The sequence below is a fragment of the Macrobrachium rosenbergii genome, chromosome 55 (genome assembly GCF_040412425.1).
Source record: "Macrobrachium rosenbergii isolate ZJJX-2024 chromosome 55, ASM4041242v1, whole genome shotgun sequence".
Taxonomy (NCBI): Eukaryota; Metazoa; Arthropoda; class Malacostraca; order Decapoda; family Palaemonidae; genus Macrobrachium; species Macrobrachium rosenbergii.
The window spans coordinates 28,639,821-28,655,267 of record NC_089795.1 but is presented as its reverse complement, the minus strand read 5'-3'; the positions used below and the strand labels follow the sequence as shown (position 1 = coordinate 28,655,267).

The 15,447-nt window shown below is 33.8% G+C and overlaps 1 long non-coding RNA gene across 1 annotated transcript in view; it reads left to right on the top strand.

Moving 5' to 3' along the window:
- Positions 1-15,447, top strand: part of LOC136835442 (uncharacterized) — a 196,220-nt gene that overhangs the window by 65,532 nt on the left and 115,241 nt on the right. Inside the window, exon 4 of the long non-coding RNA XR_010852156.1 lies at positions 10,759-10,917. This is a non-coding gene — a long non-coding RNA (uncharacterized lncRNA). The remainder of the gene's footprint in view (positions 1-10,758; positions 10,918-15,447) is intronic.

The window sequence follows — 15,447 nt, the reverse complement described above, 5'->3', positions numbered from 1 at the left end:
GTCTTGAAATATAAGTGTGGATTTCGAATATGATGTGCGTCTTTCTGTCTGAATTCAGGTTCAGAACTTAGTATAGCAACCAACTAATCTTCACCGTAATATCTAAGTGCTTGGTTATAACTTATGCTTAAGTAGCATTTTTGTTCTACTTTACACATGGCCTTTATATGTTTCAGACATCGAGACACAACATATATATAATTCACTTTTCTTTAAGATAATTGACACCTAGATGGAGTTTATGTATAAATCCTCATACCTAGACAAGGATCGAACCAGTAACTTCTGTGGATGGATATAGGATGATGGTAACCACAAAAATTCAGTTCCCGTTTTATGTTTTCATATATTTCTATATGATTCCATTTTACTTATACGTGTTGCCCAGAGAGTGAATTAGTGGTCTGATATTAATTTCTTGCAAAACATTAAATAAGTAAATCAGCTAAATACTTTGAGAGTAAACGGCAAGAGAGGAATTTGTTACTAACAGATATTTAGGCCCGTGATTTTAATTACGACTGTAAGGGATAATTAATGTCCATCAGAAGAGCGAGAAAAGTTCTAAGGCATCTGTATATGCGGTATAAATATCGTACAGACACTTTGTTAATCTCTTGAATGCAGTGAACTATTTCATGTTAACTAAAATCAGTGAGCGTGAGAATAGGAGATATCAATGAAGTTCAATGACTTAAAAGCCTTCCATTTAAGTGTTAAAATACGATCGCACTTAAAAACCATACTGGTAATTGAGGAAATGAAAACTGTATATCAAAGGCTGACGAGTTGACAATCATGGTGTTACTCATGAAAATGTAACTGTGGATGCAACAATTCAGAGAAAGGTGAGAATATTTAGTTTAGTAATATATATATATATATATATATATATATATATATATATATATATATATATATATATATATATATATATATATATATATATATATATATATATATATATATATATATATATATATATATATATATACCTTTACCCAAAATATCGGAATTATTCCCTTATATTTGGCAATAGGGAAAAACATAATGACATGAAACTCATTACTGAAAGAGGTACAGGGTTTCCGATTAGTAGAATAGCTTGAAAATGACTGGATTAAAAGCCAGACGCTACCGTTGGACCCACGAGCATTGACGGTCATCAAAAGATTAACGGGAGTGAAAGTTCCAGCAGAAAAAGAATGCGTGCTTTAATTACTGAGATTATGATACCAGCAACGCAAGCTTCCTGAAGCCCCAGGTTATGGGAAACGAAGCATAAGTATCCTTGGAAAATCAATGACTACATCGCGTATGTCAGGCCACCGGGAACACTCTGAGTGCCATAGAAAGTCTTGTGGAGAGGAAACAGGAGGAGAGCCGTGAAGGGAGAACCTGTACAAACATATGAGAGGGAAACTAAAGTGTATAACAAAATACAAATGTGGGAATTGTTTATTCATAGCTTTATTATAATTTGCAGTTTGTTTTGGTTGCAGTAAACTTCACGTTTATATATATATATATATATATATATATATATATATATATATATATATATATATATATATAAATATATATATATATATATATATATATATATATATATATATATATATAACTTAGATCCAAAGGCTTTGTAGTGACAAGGGTATCCAAAAGCATGAAAAATTCGAGAACTTAAGAGGGCATTGTGGCTATTACAATTACATATGTATCTGGTAAAAAACTTTACATGATATATATATTACTATATATATATATATATATATATATATATATATATATATATATATATATATATATATATATATATATATATATATATATATATATATATATTTGTGTGTGTGTGTTTCACAGAGGACATCAATAATACGGAAGATTCAAGAGAGGGGATCCTTTATTTCCAAGCTTATAGAGGAGCGTCTTGCTCCATCTTCATGGAAACAAATAATGAAAAAACACATATGTATTGAACACCCCGAAGGAGAAAGGATGCAGCTTCGAAAGTCACAACGAGGAGACGCCAGCGGGACTAGACCTTAATACCCAGTCACTGACCAGGATTAGAAGTAAGCCGTTGACGACCATCGTGTGCTTATTTACGTCTGACATGTATGTGTTTTTCTCATTATTTCGTTCCTTGAAGATCGATGCAGACGCGCCTCTGAAATTTTGAAATGAAAAATCTCCTCATTTGAACCTTTCGTATAATTAAGGTCCTCCGTGATAGTAATAACTTATACACAAAGAAATTGTGTTGTTTGGAGTATATATACTGTATATATATATAATGTACACGGTGACTTTTTTTGCATTTTCAATATTGAGCCACAAATATTGTTGTATATGTATATATATATATATATATATATATATATATATATATATATATATATATATATGTATATATATATATATATGTATGTATATATACATATATATATATATATATGTATATATATATATATATATATATATATATATATATATATATATATATATATTTACATATATAACATACATTTCATAGATACATATCCACACACACAATGCCGTGTTTGATTTATGCCATAGGAAAGTAATTAAAGATTTCACAGTTTATGGTTTATAGCCCATTGGCAACATGATTTTCAGGTGCAGGGTATGTAAGTTAGTTTCAGTCTTTCTTTTGGAAGCATGAACAAATAATCTGAGCTGTTTGTTCTCTAAATATAAGCTATTGAATATCCTTACCCGAATGGTGCTATATATCACATTTATGGCTGGAACTGCGACTTACCTATATATATATATATATATATATATATATATATATATATATATATATATATATATATATATATATATATATATATATATATATATATATATATATATATATATCAGAGAAAAAGGGATGCTCTTAACTCTGTCATCGCAAACATTTTCTTGAGCACATTATATTTATCTTTTAACATGAAAGACACGTCTATTTATGTAAGCCAATAATGAAAATTGTCTCAATCGAGACCATGTGATTATATGTTGAATAATGGCAATATTGCCCCTATGGACTAAGTCTTTTACAGAGGGATATTTTTCGGCAGCAGTAAACTCTTGCTGAATTGCCACAATATCAATGACACGCATCATATCTTCATCAAAAGCTCATCAAGTAGGATATCATGGATATTATAAATAATGACTGCCATGCGGATAAATAACGCACAGCTAATGATAATGGTCATAAGTAATTGCTTTGTTGACATAGCGATCAGTACACATGGTTTTATGCTCCAATGACGAGTAAAGGGAGGAATAATACATATATACATATATATATATATATATATATATATATATATATATATATATATATATATATATATATATCTATATATATATATATATAAACATATATATATATTATATACAGTATATATATATATATATATATATATATATATATATATATATATATATATATATATATATATATATATATATATATACAGCGACTCCAGTCAACGGTCTACCTACTGAGCCATCAAGAGAGTATAAGTAAATGCCGAGTCTGCTGTACTTGTTTACCCGTCGAGAGCGGGGAAATTATACTTAGCTTCGGCATTAAAACACCTGCACCATGATAGTTCATTGGTACGTTTGGAACGCGCAGCTCTTATTATGAATTTTTTTATCACACCGTGATTTATATACAATCATGAAGCTCCAAATGTCGCTTAATATCAAATTCACGCTACCTCGGGAATATCCCCGATGGGGAATTATCACCGAAGGGGAAAATATAAGTGATAAATGGATTGGTACTGCCGGGTTTCGATCCCTTGACACAGATACTTATCCAGAGACTCCAGTCGACGGCCTACCCACGGAGCCATCAAGAGAGGTATAAATAAATGCAAGTCTGCTGTACTTGTTTACCCATCGAGAGTGGGGAAATTATGCTTAGCTTCGGCATTAACCCACCTCCACCATGATAGTTCATTGCTACGTTTGGAACATGTAGCTCTTATTATGAAATTTTTTTTATCACACCGTGATTTATATACAATCATGAAGCTACAAATGTCGCTTAATATTAAATTCACACTACGTCGCCAATATCCCTGATGGGGAATTATCAGCGAAGGGGAATTTATAAGTAATAAATGGATTGGTACTGCCGGGTCTCGATCCCTGGACACAGATACTTATCCAGCGACTTCTGTCGACGGTCTACCCACTGAGCCATCAAGAGAGGTATAAGTATATAAATGCCGAGTCTGTTGTACTTGTTTACCGGTCGAGAGCGGGGAAATTATACTTAGCTTCGGCATTAAACCACCTCCACCATGATAGTTCATTGGTACGTTTGGAACGTGCAGCTCTTATTATGAATTTTTTTATCACACCGTGATTTATATACAATCATGAAGCTCCAAATGTCGCAATATAAAAGCCTCCAAATGTCGCTGATGTATATATATAAATATCACTGTCGAGATCGAACCTGAAATGTACAAGTCTAAAAGAAGTTAAACTGCATAAAATTCCCAACTTCAGTGACCCAATGGAACATATTCAGAATTATCCCTTCTGATGTATAAGATAGAAATATCAACACACAATATATATATATAAAAGAAGTATGCACCCATTACCTATAACTATACTCATAATGGACAACATTTCATATTATATGAATAAGATATCATCAACACACAATATATATATATATATATATATATATATATATATATATACCTATATATATATATATATATATAATATATATATATGATAACTTATTTATATACCTCTCCTTTATTTCCCATGATTATTTCTAATTCACCAGAAGGAAGCTCAAAACGCTGGTATGCAAGCAGGTGCTTTAGGTAATTCCTTGTATTCCGTTTAAAGGAAACTACCTGAGAACCTTGGGTTCGATCCCGATTCATCTATATATATATATATATATATATATATATATATATATATATATATATATACCCCAAAGCCAGAGTGTACGTACAAGAAACTTATTTACCTTTCGAAGCGACCATCTCCTTCCTTGATTAGAATTCTAAAAGGAAGCTCAAAAACTTTTACACAACATTAAAGGAAACTACAGAATTGCCTTCGTATTCTTGTCAGTTAAGGAACAAAGCGTTCAAAGAGGTTTGGCTACAGTTCTTAACGACTTAACATACTTGTTACTTGTTATCAAAAGCAGGCATAATTCAAAATTTCTCTGAAAATGTTTACTTTCTTAAAGTTCTGAGCAATGGTAGATTTAACAAGTTTTATTCTGTGCGTCTGGCTTTGTTACCAACTGACCATCTCAAAATCCATCGAATGATTACCTCGTGATATGTGTTTGAAAACAACTCTGCCACATCTCTTTTAATGGCATCTCTGTGTTCTGTTTTTCTTCGCTCAAAATCTATATGTTCCTTATAAAAAAGTTATGGATATATTGTTTATTTTTGGACCGAGTTTTCAGGTCAAGGAAATACCTTTTTAATAGGTAGCATATCTCTGTATACAATACTGTTTCATAATTTCTCACGCAGGTATTCAGAGAAATCTAGCTTTGGCATGTCTTGAGCACCATGATGTGTTTATACCCTTAAGAAAAGAGTATTTCCTTTTATTCCTTGATATATCATCTGGTTTTTTGAAGTACTCTATATATAAATTTAATATTACTACTATGTTTGTCTCTAAAATTTTGCAGAGTCGGAATCAAGTTATATTTCTCACAGGGGCTGAGTTTTCTAATTCTGTATGTCATCCAAATTGCACAGTTTTGAATCTTGGCTGAGGTATATGCAATTCATCATCATCCAGGTGCCATATCCCCAAGGACGTCGGCAACCATGGCTCGCCACTCCTCTCTATTTCCGGCTCTCTGCAGCAACTGAGCTGCAGACATTCTTCCTCCAGTCATTCTCACCAATCCATCCATATATTTTTGTCTAGGTCTTCCTCTTGGCCGACTTCCATTGATTTTACCAGTGAGAGAGAGATGCAATTATCAATGAAAAATTCTTTGGTGATCGTCATTATTATTCTAATGTATGTTTTTTCCATAATGATGTGAATCCTATATTAAAGTGTAATTTGGGTCACGTGTGAAAAAAACTTTCATAATTGGCCAAGTGTTACAAACTATGCAATCAGCTAACATAACAGAGATGAGCTGATTTCGATTCTAATTACAGAATCTAAATTTGACAGAAATATGTACAGCAGTCAAAATCAGCTTATATTTCTCATGACATAAGATTGGATAATTCGACGGTCTGTTCCCTTATAGATTTCAAATAGCACCGATTCAAATCCTTGCCGGGTAGATACATTCATCTTTTAAAATTCGATTTAATGTAATTAGATTATTCGAAAGGTAAAGTGAATTCGATGCTGAAGCGATCTGTGGAGTAATATTTATATTAAAAAAAGGCGCAATTTGGCCAAGTGTTATCATAGTGAAGATTGGTTGATATCCTTCCTAAGTGGAGAACCTGAATTCGACAGGAATATGTACAACAGTCGAAATCAGCTTGCATCTCTCTTGATAGCCAGCTGGGTAAGTTGATTATCTACCACTGTACCTAGACCACAAAGCCCAGACTCGAATTATGACCTGGGCAGAAGCACTTATCAGTAATAATTTCTTTTGTCTGTAAATTATTCCCCAAGTCAAATTGATATGATTGTGATTGGTACTTGACAGCTGTTAATTGAAAGTGCTTCCAAGAGGATGAAGCAAAGAGTAATTGGGTGCAAGAATAAAGTTACGAGAGTAAATGGAAAAGAATCGATGAAGTTGATTCTTGTATGTTCTCGGGATTATGTATAATAGATGATGGAAAGGAGAAAAAAGCCATGAGATACTGAACGCATGAATGGCCCAGACTAAAAGAAATGATCGAGCCTGCTCTCCTCTAAGGCAGTGAGGTGTAGAAGTTCAGCGATAGTAAAAAAAAAAAAAAAAAAAAAAAAAAAACAGTTGAAATGAACCATTTGGGTAGTTATATAAAGCAAGATGAAGTGTGAGGAATGAAAATGGAGAAATACGGATGAGTGGTAAAAATGCTTAGCGTAGGTGGGGATATGGATCAGAATATTTAGATTTTGGTCGTTCATGTGGAAAGGACGACCTACGATAGGCTGTTGAAATGAGTTATGATTCAGAAGTGTTAGGGTGATAGAAGGGGAGGGAAGGGATGACCTTGACATCCGGGAGAACGAGTCTGTGTGCCAGATACATATGAATAGCTCAGTTTGTGAAGAGCAGTGTGAAACGCTTCTGACGAACTCTCTGCGCAGGCCTGTGATGCAGCCAATGCTGTTCGTGTTTTCGCGAACGGCAATGAAAGTAAGAATCTAGTACCAACTGCTGTGATTTTCTTTTATGTAGAGGCAACTAAAAGTCATAAAAGTTATATAATATATATATATATATATATATATATATATATATATATATATATATATATATATATATATAATATGTGTGTGTCCAGTTTTCTTAAGACGAGTCGTCCCGGATGGTTTGGTATTTATATTTAGACCATGCCATTGGAATTCTAAAATAAGACTTCTAGACCATCAGGGTATTCTTGCCGTTATAAATTCTTTGGTCTTTGCCATAAAGTTTAAAATAGAATAAAATATCAGCATTCATCTGTCCGTCCTTTTCACTCTCCCTCTCTCGTTTCCCCTCATCCCTAAAAATAGAAATATATACCGTGATATCCAATCTTTCCTCCAGTTTATAGAGAAATGATCGTTCTTGCCAGAACTAAATCCGTTCGTCAGGAGGAGGGGATCAGAGGTCATTTAAAAAGTCGTCATAGAAGTATATTTTTTCCCCGATTCCTCTACATAATTTTCTTGCCGCTTTTGTGAAGCTGATATCAGTTACGTAACGTTAAAATCTCCCAACTCTTAAATGAGAATATTGCTACAAATGACATACGGAATCAGAAAGTATTTAGAGGCTCAAAAACGCATGAAGTAGCTCGTCTATAAAAAATCATTGGAAAAGCTAAGCTTAACCTAAATTTAATGTTTATACCAACGACATTTTAGGTACTGATGATTTTATTTTTGGTTCTCTCAAGCTGGTGAAATGATCTATAATCTTTGGTTTGTACTGGAAAAGTAGAGGGAGAAATCGGTTAAGGAAACAAATCTTTCGAGATTTAATGGTAGTTTTATTTATCTGAATGCTTAAGGAAGGGCTTGGTTCTGTTTCTAACAGACCAAAAAAATAGCTTCTTCTTAGATAAAGCTGGCATCATGCTAAAACGGACTGCAGTTCTTGGGCAACTCGTAACACACAGCCACGCTGAGGGTATTGCCACAACTCTACTCGTTAAGAAACTTATGTTGGCCAATCAGCTAGGAGTAGCAAGGATCTTGGGACATGCGAATCCCTGATGGCTTGGCTGAAAAGTGAGAAACGAAAATTAGCCGCTGACCAATCACAATCATGTGATATCCCCGGTGGATAATTGGGGCAACAGATCCCTCAGCTCTCCCCGCTGATTGGACAACACTTTACCATAGAGTGCCATTTTCCAGCTCGACCATCAGTGCATCCAAAGGGTTTCCCACCTAAATCTCTCTTATTTCCTCTCGCTTATTGGTCTACCTATGTGTCATGTCGTGGATATATTTTTATATGTCATCATGTCTGTCGAAAATAAAAATCTGTCATGTCGTGGATATATTTTTCAATATTGTTTTTCGATCATGTCTGATTATAAAAATAAAACCTGGTTAAAAAAACTAGTTTTATATTCTATAACGGTCTAGATAACTAAAACTTTTCTAAAAATGTCAATACATTGGATTTTTCGAATGTTTGGACCATTACCTTTTCGATTATAAACGGAGATAGAGTCATTTCACCAAGTTAAAAACTAGTTATATATATATATATATATATATATATATATATATATATATATATATATATATATATATATATATATATATATATATATACATATTTATACATACATATATACATATATATATATATATATATATATACACATACATACATATAAATATACACACACATATATAAATACAAATGTGTGTATGTGGTTCTGTGTGTTTATGTATGTATATATTTGTCTTTGCATTTAGATACAATAAAAAAAAATAGGCCAGCTAAAAGACCTCATTAAACGTTTATTCCATTTATGGATAATAATTAATAAGTAAAATAGGATTTATTGTTTAATGGAATCATTGACCCATCTATTCAAGGAAATTGTGTTACTTCTCCATTGGTGATCAAGCTCTTAAAATAATCAAACATCTAATCAGCAACAAGAATATTGCCATTCTTTTACTACTGAAGGACAGATGCGTAAGAAGGAACGCAATATTAGTATCTACCTTCGACGCCTGAATTTCATCAATTTTTTCTTTTCATTTAATTAGAAACTCACAGTTGAGATTAAGAACCCAAACCGAGAGTTAATTCTGGAATTTTACATAGATTTCAATTACTATTTGTTGCTTCATTTCCTTACGAGTTTACCACTGAAAACCAAATAAATATCCTTTGAGTATTCCGGGAAGATAAATGATGCCCGTGTCTCGTTGTGATTATCCAATCTATGCTCCAATTATAGGAAGCCACTTTTGAGCATAAATTCTGAAGGAATGCATAATGGTAATGGGTTTCCGTCAGGATTTACAGCTGTACACATTGGCAAACAACGAGTACCTTCGCTGGTATTGTGATATATGAAGGGGGAAGGAATTGAAAAAGATTTTGTTTCAGGCGAAAGCCTTTGCTCCATTGCTTGAAGTAGTGGGTCTATGCTCTACATGGATTTGAAAATTTTGATTTTTCTTAAAAAGAAAAAAGTTAACTTTCTTTTGCATTTACAGGAAATGGAAATTAGTTAATGAGCAATGAGTATTAAATTTGTAACGTGTGGACATACATCCTTATGTTAATACCCAGATATATGTATATAATATATATATATATATATATATATATATATATATATATATATACATATATATATATATATATATACATATATACATACATACATACATATATATATATATATATATATATATATATATATATATATATATATATATATATATATATATATATGTGTGTATATGTGTGTGTGTGTGTGTGTGTGTGTGTGTATGTGTGTGTGTTGTAGGTAAAATTAGAGGTCTCGTAAAACAAAGAGGACGATTGTCGGAAGGGTGCATGTTAAGTATAGCTAAGTATTGATAAAGGTATACAAGATAAAGAAAAAGCATTCTCATGAAACTTTGAAAGTTTTGGCAGTTTCGAAAATATGTGAAGCAAAACCCAAAAGGAAAGGAAGTATTAGTAGAGGCATAGTGGAACACTGATATAATAATTAGCCAATGGATCCCTGTTCTAGTGCTCTGATTATATTTTATGATATAAAAGGGAGGAAGATCTGACTAATGCGAAAATAGGAGAGGTAAGGTAACATTGAGAATGTCATTATGTCAGGTTAGCCGACTAGGCGATCATTTTTTTCTTTACAATCTAATGACAGATTATGAAATCCTATTTCAAATCCTAATTACAAAAAAAACTACACCCATATAAAAAGATAACTTGAGCAAATATTTACATTTGCTGCATTTTTCCCTTGACCTTCAGATTTTTCTCGATAGGTACCTCCCTAACCGAGAGTAGTTTGACATTTTATTTTTTTCTTCTTCGTTGCACAACAGGCATCCTCCTTCAGAATGGTCCAGGGGAAAACATTTCCAAAATTCCACTTGATAAAGGAGTAAAAGAAAAAAGGAACAAGTAGGAGGGGGTCGAGGAGAAGAAAAGAGAATGAAGAAATTGCATCTATATAGATGTTCCAGGGCAGCCTTCCGGAAGAGGTAAGTGAAGTCTGAAATCGGTTGTTCTTCTGGTCCCCAGACCATCTTTCGTGAATTTATGGCTCAAAGAAGAAGAAGAGTCTAAAGAAAATAAGGGCTGAGGATTTATTTCCTCCTCCCAAGATAGTGACATTTTGAAATTTCGAACTTATTGAAGCCCGAGAGCTCGGCTAACCGCATTTTCTACTTGGCTGCAGAATCAGTCCCCTGGAACGTGGACAGCTGCCCCCATTTTGAAGTATCTTATTTCTCTTCAGTTCGACAGAGAGAGAGAGAGAGAGAGAGAGAGAGAGAGAGAGAGAGAGAGAGAGAGAGAGACGATAAGACTCATTTTTACTTTTATTTTGTACCTTACGTCACCCCTAGGGATAGGCATCACCATCTTGTCGATAGTGATTTATGGGAAAAGGTTTTATATAATCTTTTTGTTGAATATTTTCCTTTCTATTAAAATCCGGTAAGCCTGCCGACAGGAACCATAAATCCAAGGTGCTATGAACTTCTATTCCCGTTCGGATTTTTCTGCCCTGCATGTGATATATTTCTGTACCGTTTTGCTTACAAGGAAAATTCCATAGAAATATCTTAGTTTACAAGATTTCCCTTTTTAGTTTCCGTCCGCACTTTTTCTGTCCGCCCTCAGATCTTAAGAACTACTGAGGCTAGAGGGCTGCAAATTGGTATGTTGATTAGGCTATCCATCCTCCAATCATCAAACATACCAAATTGCAGCCCTCTAGCCTCAGTAGTTTTAATTTTATTGAAGGTTAAAGTTAGCCATGATTGTGCTTCTGACAACGATATAGGACAGACCACCACCGGGCCCTGGTTAAAGTTTCATGGGCCGCGGCTCATACAGAATTATACCGAGACCACCGAAAGATTATTTTCGGTGGCTTTGATTATACGCTGAGAGAAAACCACGCCGAAGAGACGTCGAAAGATAGGGTTCTTCTTTTTTCGCTTTATTTTCATATTATTTCCAGTGTTTCTGGTACACTATCTTAACATCTAGTATCAGTATTGAGAGATGATTTCAAATGCAGTCACAAGTAATCCTGGTGGTGTTATAGTGCTCCCAAGTCGGGATAGAGCGTAAAATTAAACCTGGAGAGGTGATTTTCAGTTAACTGGAGAATTATTTATAACAAGATATTTAATCGATGAAGGACTTAAGTCACGTTTAGACTGCAGGGACATTCTTGTTGAGAGTGATATTCCGTATCAGTGCAAAGGCAGAGCAGTTTAAGTGTTGTTAGTGAAACTGTTGCAATTCTTGTTTGATACATTCACGTTCCCCTGCCAATGTATGATATTCTACTACAAAGAGGACCTGGAATACAAGTCCTTGTAACGCTAATGTCAGCGCAGTTTACGATAATTAATAGCAAAAGATTATGTGCAAAGTCTGTCGCTTTATAGTATGAGGGTTAGTAGGAGTAATATTCTTTAAATGAAAGCAATTTCCTTTCCTAGTTTTCCTCTGATATTGCGGCTTAATAATATTATTATAACTTTAATGAAATTTGTGCCAATATATCTATGTTTCCCCCGGTAAAATGTCTTTCATTATTTTTTCGCAAAGCTGGAGTGCAGTCTCTCGTTACAGTAAATTAATTGCTTTTAGTCTGATGTTAAAAAAATTATGTATGATGCTGTTAGCTTGGTTTATTAGAGACGCTTTATCGCTCATTCATTGGCAGTTTATAATTTCAATACATTGCAATGAAAGTGCTTTCGTAATTTCATTGACTCATTTTCCACAATGGACAGGTTAGTTATGTTTAATAACTACATTATTTCTTTGTTTTGTTTTCTAGGTTAGTTAGATTATGAAGAAATTATTCTGTCAGCTGAATTTCTCTGTTATCTAATAGCTTGTTACGTTGTCTTCGGCTACATTTTACGCCTCAAGTACAATTCTACATTGATGTTGGGAAAAGGTAATTTTTAATTTTAAAACAAATTCCTGATCGAGGTCTACATTCGTTTAACAATTTAAAATAAGTGAATGATTGACCAGAAATGCATATTAGATTATTTTTCTTATAACCAAGATAATGTCCTGTGTAGTCTTAATATTTTTAGAATAAGTGTGTTCCCTGCCAGTTCGATGATATTTACCAGTCTATTAAAAGTTATAAATAATTTTCTACTTTTTATTGAAAAAGGTTTAGGATTTTCTGCCTTTGATTTAATGCTTTGCTTAATTAAATCCATCCATGGTACAGGGCTGGCTTAATCTGCATGGATGAAGAAGCTATGCGAAGCATGCGTGGAGCAAAGGCTCTACTTCAAGCGAGGACTCTGATATTTGCTTTTCCAACAACTGAGTTCAGTGAACTTCACGTATCTTCATATCTCAAAAGACGTGTTTGTCAATCTTGACAGAAACCCATTAATGTTATTCGGAGTTAGAGAATTTATGCGTAAAAAGTATTTCCCGATAATTGAAGCACAGATTAGATATTCATTATAGAAGACGTTTTCCATTTAACTTACTTTTATAGTCAAAGAAAACCATACAATTTTTAATCACACAACTGTGCCGAATTTCACTTTTTGATGATGATTTCAATGAAGATAAAACCTTCACCAAAATTCAAATTTTGAAGCTTCAAGTCTCGAAATATATCTATCGTTTATTCCGGAATGGACTATGGATAAGGAAAGTGTATCCTTCTCCCTCGTCCAATTGCCTATTCACCGGTTGTGTCTAAGGTGTTTGGAAATTTTATGAAACTGAGATCAAATGTTTTCGAAGGACCTAAAATTCGTTTTACTACTGTTATTGTCATCACTGACAAAAGTTTTATTGCCACAAAACACATTTCCCGGTGCTCTAATCTGAAGTAATGGCCGAAGCATATGGCTTTATGTGCCCCTATCGTCATTTTCATTTATTAGATTACAGCATTTATCTAGACATGAGCCAATATATTTCTCCCACTCTGTTTCGTAATGTTTCTCACAGTTCTTAAATTCCCTGTTACTACTTCTTCTTCTTCTTCTTTTAACGTGCTTTTTCCCATATTTTGTATGGGGTAAGCACGATGCCTTCTTTTGAAGGACTTTGATTTGGCTTTGGGGTAGAACGTAGTCTCGATCGGCTGCCCTGCCTGACATTGCTTAGACCCCGGTAGCGCATGTATATGTATCGTACCAAATCACCAGCTCCCTTTCTCCCAGCAGCGAGGTGAGTTGAGCGGTTAGGTCAACAGTTCGAGACATGTGAGGTGTCTGTTATGTTTTTAGAAGATGTTGGAGTGGCTTTGTTTGTGTGTATTAGTCTGTAACACCCATTTGCTTTTAGCAAACCTATCCGTTGATTACATACATAATCCCGGGGTGTCTACACGGATAGCAAAGTGTCCGCCTCTCTGACCGATCGGCTGCAGATTTGAACCCGCGCCCCAGACCTCTATGAAGTCCGAAGCTGCTGCTCTACCGACCTGGCCATCGAGGCTCCCTTAAATTCCTGTTACTGAACCTCCCATAATATTTTTAACAATATTATCCCATTTTAAAATAGAGAAGATGGTCTGTTATGGCTAATATTATATAGCAACAAACGTCATGTTCTAAACATTAAGAGATAAGTAATTCGTGTAGCACACGTTGCGAAAATGGGATTAGGGTATTTCGAAAACATGGGGTATATTGGTGTTTTAGTCTCATGTACGCTTTTTACTTCGTTTTTTTTTTTTGACTGTCATTTACTTAATAATTATGCAGCGAATATCTTCTCCCTTTATTCTGGGTAGCTGCCATTGTTATGGAGAATATATGCGTTTACTTTATCATCACTCTTGCAACACGAACATATTAATTCACTGAAAAGATGGGAACCTAAATACCACATAACACTGTCTACAGATGGATAGGCATTTAAATAATTCTTAATAGAGCTCGTCATGTGGCTGAGGTTTCAGATTCAAAATAATAGTGACAACATTGTGATTTGTCCTCTTCTGGGCAATCTAAATTTAAATCAGTCTTCGCACACAGACAGAATAAGTATTTGAGAATTCTTACAGTAAAAGTGTTGGGATTTCCGTTAGGTAAAAATTTTTACACGTAACAGAAATCCCAACATAAAGAAAGTTCCATTGTAAAGCTGAGTCTGCTGTGGTGTTAACGTCAGTACTTCTGAATATACGGTAATCTTGGAAACTCTGTCTCATGTCTTGTGCACCGAATCATACGAAGCGATATAATATCAATGGGAAACTGTTAGCGAAAGTTGTCGTCTCCGAAAAGAAAAACCTTTCAGGATGTCATAGAGAAGACATAAAACTCAGTTCTCTAAAAATCAGGATGATTTATTGCCAACTCAAGAAAATAGCTTTGGCTATGAAATTAGTTATTAAGGCTCCCAAGAAAAGATTAATTATTGTATCTATAATCATGGTATTCATCGCAAAATACGTTTATAGTTTTTTTTACATAATATGTAGTATTTATCTTTTCACCTTTTTGTCTAATCTTTCCTTTTTAATATGTATATTATGTCCGAAAGCTACCCTCGTT